The sequence below is a fragment of the Budorcas taxicolor genome, chromosome 15 (genome assembly GCF_023091745.1).
Source record: "Budorcas taxicolor isolate Tak-1 chromosome 15, Takin1.1, whole genome shotgun sequence".
NCBI lineage: Eukaryota > Metazoa > Chordata > Mammalia > Artiodactyla > Bovidae > Budorcas > Budorcas taxicolor.
The window spans coordinates 885,263-891,981 of NC_068924.1; positions in this window are offsets into that span (position 1 = coordinate 885,263).

Sequence of the window (6,719 nt, forward strand, 5' to 3'; positions counted from 1 at the left end):
ACACCAGTGATAGAAACGCAGGGATATGTAAAACCACCAAAGTGGATTTCTTCCGAGCATCAAAAATGAATGTGAGGATGCTACCTAGAAATAGGTTTCCTGATTCCATGACGTTCTTGGGGTTGGATTCTGGGGTGGCAGAAGCCACATAGTAACTCACTGCTAGTGGCACAGAAAGCATGGTTACTGTTACAGTCAGCAGGGTCAGCTCATTAATCAATGGTCTGGCCTTTCTCCAAAGGGGCTTGTGCAATGGCCATTGTACACATTTGGAGATAATTGGACTCTGGCTTTTGGGCCACCAATTCTTAGAGATGAAAAGACATTGCGATTCATAGCTGAGAGGGGGACTTGTGGAAGTCAAGTGATAAATGGAACTGTTGCTTATGTCCCACTCATACTGTGTTCATGAGGTTATTCTGTGGCTAAGTCCTGAGTACTTAAGCATACAGTCAGAACACTCAGCAACCGGCAGAACCAACACAGGAGGACAGGTACAGCAGTGTTGGTGGATGCCCCTGAAGCTCATCCTCCCAGTGAAAATCTAATCTCAAAGCAGTTATGACCTGCCTGGGGGAATCGCACAGGTTAGTGCCTATATTAGATACTTAATGGAGCAGAAGCAGTGATTCTTATTAGTCTTGGACCCCCGTTTGGCCTCTACCTAAGGTAGGTAATCTTGGGTTGCATGCATGGGACTAGGAGTCAGAAAAGCCTCCAATTTCTCAGCAGAAGTGCTAGAAGGCAGACGAGCAGTGCTTGTCGGCGGAATAATGGCCTCCCAAGGATGTCCATGTCCTCATCCCCAGTACCTGTGAACGTATCAGGCAAAGCAGAATGAAGGCTGCAGCTGGAATCAGCACTGCTGTCAGCTGACTAAGAGGGGAGAGTACCCAGTGCTACTCAGGTGGACACAGTGTAATCACGAAGGTCCTGAAAGTGGAGGAGAGAAGCAGGAGAGGTGGGGAAACGAGACTAGAGAAGATTAGAGAGGTGCCATGCAGCCACCCTTGAAGCTGCAGCAAAGGGGCCATGAGCCACAGAGTGTGAGGCCTCAGGACCCAGAAGAGGCAAGGAAACAATCAGACCTGGAGCCTACACAAGAGAATGGAGCCCTGCCTGAGCCTTACTTTTGACCTCCTGAGACCTGTGTCTGACTTCTGATCTGCCCACAGAAGTGTAAGGGCATACATTTGTGCTGTTTAAATCACTAAAGTGAAAGTGAAAGTCACTCAGTCCTGTCTGACTCTTTGCGACCCCACGGATTGCACAGTCCATGGAATTCTCCAGGCCAGAATACTAGAGTGGGTAGCCTTTCCCTTCTCCAGGGGATCTTCCCAACCCAGGGATTGAACCCAGGTCTCCTGAATTGCAGTCAGATTCTTTACCAACTGAGCCATCAGCAGAGCCCTTAACCCCCTAAGGCAATCATAATTTGTATGGCAGCAACAGAAAACTAATAAAATACCTTCGAATTCTGAGAGACAGTGATTTTCAATCTATGATGCTATATTCAGTCAGACACAATTTGAATTATATGTGAATTAAACATATCTCAGGACATACAGGGCTTCCCTGTTGGCTCAGGACATACAAGGTCTCAAAAGAAATTTTTCTTTTCTTGAACAGCAGCTGGAATATGTAGCTTCCAAAGTAAAGGAGTAAATGGAAAATGAGGAAGAAACAGATCTAGGAAGTTGGAATATCTACCCACTAAGGAGAGGAGAAGGTGACTGCTGGGAAAGCAGGTTCTCTGCTGGCTTTAATTGTTGTTGTTTAGTCACTAAGTTGTGTTCAACTCTTTCGCAACCCCATGGACTGTAGCCTGTCAAGCTCCTCTGTCCATGGGATTCTCCAGGTAAGAATACTGGAATGGGTTGCCATTCTCTTCTCAGGGGATCTTCTCTACTCAGAGATCAAACCCTTGTCTCCTGCATTGGCAGGAGGATTCTTTACCACTGAGCCACCAGGGAAGCCCCGCTCTGCTGACTAGAGTTAGGTAAACATATAATCAGCTAGCCCGGGAGAAGCAGCACAGCAGGTGAGGCAAGGAGCACTGAGTGGCCACCTCACAATGGCACTTTAACTGTTTTGAACAATTGGGACAGAATTAGCAAGAGTGACAGATTAGAAAACAAAAGCAGAGAAATGAGGAGGCAAGTTTTAAATCTGAAAATACAAGGTTGCTTTTAAAAAAATAAATGTAGTTGTCCTGTCCTACTTATCTCAGCAGTAAACTCAATTTGCATGTTCTAATGCTACAAATATAGATGCAATTTGATTGGTAAAATGTAGGGAAGAAAGGTGAAGGCGTGGACCTCCAGATTCCATTTCTACTGGCTTATTGTTTGTGTATAGACTGTAGAGGCACAGAATTGGATGAATCATAACCTTGGGTTTACGGCACGCTCTTAATGCTGGTCTAGCTGTGACCTGCTTTTAACTACTTGGTTAGTTATTTGATTGGTGATTTTTAATCAAGTAATAAGCACCCACAAATTCACTGCCCCAGACTGAAGTTAGAATCTTGACACTTATTTACAGCCACGTGGTCCCCATCACCTGCCAATGCCTACCCCTCCTCCACCTGAGATAACCATATCCTGAACCCTGTGTTCATGATTCCTTTGCCTCATATGGAAGCTGAGCAACTTAAATTCATGACCAGTCTGAGTACAGAGTCCCTGCTAGGCTGAAAACAGGAGACGAGGAGGAGCTGTTAACATCAAGTACTTTGTCCGCGTGAAGCAGCAAATGGCTTAGTCTCAGCAAGAGAGGCTCTAAAACCTGAACCCCAGGGCTTTCTCACACTAAATACCACTGGTTATTCGTTCCCCCCAAAGCCTCCAGCATTGCATGTACTGTATTTGTTCCTTTTCTAAGTGTATACACCTTGACATGAGAGAGGAGGGGTGAGGGGGTGGGGAGGGTACACAGAGGCCAAAACAAGGTGTTGACATCCTGACCCCACAGCACTAGGAGCATCTTCTACCATCTGTGGGCAACACTCTAGGAAAAGCATCTTTACTCAGCGGATGTCGCAAGAGCCCCTTTTCCCAGACGGCCCCAGCCCAGACACTCTGGCACGGCTCCCATTACCCTAGGGACCTGGGGGAACCTCCCAGCCCCCCTGGAGCAGTGAGGGTCCAGCCAGGCTCTGCCTTTGCTGCCTGCGGACCCTGAGACCCAAGCTGGCTGTGAGACGGCTGCTACCCCTGTCCACCCGCCACAGTCAGTAAGCAGGGCCGGGCCACTCAGCCATGGCTCACAGCTGGTTGGGAAGATGCTTCTAACTGGGGGGGCCCACAAAGCAGCGTGATACTCGCCCTTCTCTGCGAGCATGAGTTCACTGACCACGGGGCTACAAAGGGCCCTGGGACCCACCAAATGGTAATCAATCATTTCCTAAAGCATGTAACTCAATCACTGGTTTTGGGATAAACAGGTTTTACTCCCCAAAGTGCCCTATGATCAAGGAAATTCATAGAACATGAAATTAAAAGTCAGGTTCTTTTCCTACATGGCTTCTCAGAACCTAACCTCAAGATTAGGCTGTAGGATCTTTAGTGAGCTTTAGTTACCTCACCTGCAGTGTAGAAACAATAACGCCCACCTTGGAGAAATACTGAGGGAAAATGAATCTACGGGCTTAGAAACATTCAGCAAGGTGTCTCACGCAGGAGCTGTCAGCAGGTCCTAATTCTCTCGTCTCCATTGTCTTTCATTTTCTTTCAAATGTTCCCCAGGTACAATAAATTCCCTTCTGGGTCATTATTTAACACTGATTTCCTGGGCTCTGGATGGCATCACGGTAATTATGTATGCAGTGGAAGTGCTACCAAATCAGGTCTGTCTGCTCACTGCTCAAAAGTCAACATGAGAAAGGGAGAGAGACAAATGCTGGTAGAAAGGAAAGGTGACTTTAATTAGAGTGGCAGGAATCTGGGGAGATGGTGGACTCAGTGTCTCCCAAAAACCAGCTCTGAAGACGCTGCTCAGCCAGGGAAGTTTTGAAGGGAAAGAGGGAAGTCATCTCAGTTAATCCCTGAGATGGTGGGTCAGAGTGGTCACCATGCCCCACTGTGTGCAGGCTTGTCAGCTCCTCATGATCTTCCTCTAGGTGTCAGTCTTGTTCACAAGATTACTGGAGGAAAAGCCAGGGAAAAGATCTGGTCATCTGTAATATTACTTCTTCATTTCTACTCCTTTGATTTACAGAAAGAACTGACAAGCGAGGCAAGGTATTGTGTGATTAAAATTTTGAAAGTGGTGCTTGGGCCAGAGGTGAGTACACCATGGGGGTACCTTGTCTAAAAGTTAGTTACAGTACAGCTTTATGCTAAAGTGACAAAATGGGGCTGCATGCTGAGAGGGGCTTCCTGCCAAGAGCTGCTTATAGAGGCTCCTACCCAGTTTACTTGGTCAGACAGGGGGAGCCTCGGTCCAGGGTGGGCAGAAATCCTGTGACTAGCAACGCACCCTGCACCCTGCGTGTGGGAGTGGCAGCCTCATCTCTGGGATCACCAAGGAGCAGATAGAACCCCAGGTTAACTCACTCAACACAGACTCACAATCACAAAAGAGGGGACTTGCAGCCAGCACGATGGAAAAAGTGCTACCCAGAGGCTTTCAACTAGTTCTTGACCTGCTCAGTTTGTTTGCGTTTGCTCAGCTGTAAGATGCAGTGGTGAGGGCTGAAGCTCTCCACATGCTCTTCATCTAAGCCACGTGAATCCCTATTTGAAGGTCACCAACTGGAATCACCAGTCCGGGAAGCACAAGCCACACAGCCACTATGTATTTTATTGACACTGGAACAAGTTACAGTCAAGTCTTCATGACAGCACAGTGCAGAGATTCCAGGGTGACACATGTCACTTTCATAAACACAAAGCACTTTCTGCTCTGAGACACACAGGGAAGGTCGATGAAGTGGAGGGAGATGGGAGACGGAGAGCTGACAGCAGACCCAGACCTTAATGGGGCGGGACTTCCACCAGAGAAAGACCTTCCCTGTGACTTGGCAGCATTTCTACAGGCCCTCAGAGAGGAAGAAGCGAAGGGAAACTTTTCATCTGATTTCAGAGCAGGACAAACTTTCCGTAGCTCTGCCACTTGCTCTCTTTCTGGTTCAAAGGATGCCATGACGGCATTAAAGGACAACAGGCTCAGGCTCGGGAGCCATTTGGGCTGGAAAAAACCCTCCTGGTATCCCTATGGGCCTCCCTCTCTCCCATGAAGGTGGAACCTATGGGCTTCCCTGGTGGCTCAGACGGTAAAGAACTTATCTGTAGTGCAGGAGACCCGGGTTTGATCCCTGGGTCAGGAAGATCCTTTCGAGAAGGGAATGGCAACCCACTCCAGTATTCTTGCCTGGAAAATCCCATGGACAGAGGAGCCTGGCGGGCTACAGTCCACAGGGTTGCAAAGAATCAGACACAACTGAAGCAATGTAGCATGCACGTCCCATGAAAGTCACTTTTTTACCCACTGTTCATAAGATGATTTTTTAAACTTTACAGCTTGAAATTTTCAAACACCCCCAAAACAGAGAGAATAGTAATAGTGAACCCCCATGATTTGTTTTAGGGAAGCAGATGATATGACAAAGTCCAGTTAACAGCCAAGAGATCTAAGTGAACTTCAGACAAACCCCTTCTCCCTGAGCCTCAGTTTTCCACTCAGCTCCACGGCTATTGTTTGCTTTCAGAATCTCTCTGGTTGCTAGAAAGAAACCTCGAACAAGCGTGAGAGCAGCACTTGCTTAGGGCTGGTGAATGAAGCTCTCCTCTGCCTGGGGCATCTCTCTCCTGGGCGACACTGTGACACTCAGGACCAGACGGCAGGTGATGAAAACACTCATCATCTCTGGAATGAGGTTTCTCTGGCAAGCTTAGTTATTAAGGACCATCATGATGCCATAGGTTTTGATAAGTAACATGTGAGCCACCAGAGTAAGGTTGAATGTGAGCTGTCTTGTGGAAATTGGTGTGAAAAAGCCTTACTATTCAGACAACACAGAGGAGAAACAGCCTGTCTAGACAGCTGGGAGCATGTTGGAAAGCCTGCTCTCTCATCTCCTGCAAAAGCAGAGCAGTATTTCATCGAATCTTGTTCTGTGAGATTGCAGGAGAGGAAGAATTGTATCTCTTGGATGAGTTCTGTTTCTGGTTTATCGTAATGGCCACCATCCCAAGAGAGGTCCTTTAACCAGGCTCTTCCCACCACTGGTTGCAGGATGAATGCAGTCTGTCTGCTCTGGGACAGTTTTCTCATTGGGCTCTTCTCCCACCTCATCTCACTCTTCCAGTAGATATTACTCCTGGGAGAGGGGTTCAGGAGTTCTCGGCTATGCTCATATTTCTTATTTCTAAATGGAAAACTGTAATTCAACATGAAACAAAAATCACAGACACACACATACAGAAAAAAAGTTGCCAAGAAATCCATAGCATTTTGACAGAACTTATCACAAGTTAGTGGGAGAAGGGGGTAGTTTTTATTTTCCTCTTTGTGCTTTTCTGAATGTTTTTCAAACTTTCAATGAGAGTTTTTCTTTGTTTTAAGGAAACTCTGTAAATCCTGTTTACTAAAGTAAAGAACCCAGTCATCCCTTTCTTGTCATGTGTTGGGCCTCCATAGAACTGGGATTCATCTTGCTCCAGCGACTTCAGAAAGCAAGGCATTCAAAGCTCACACCGGCTCTGGCTGGTGAACCT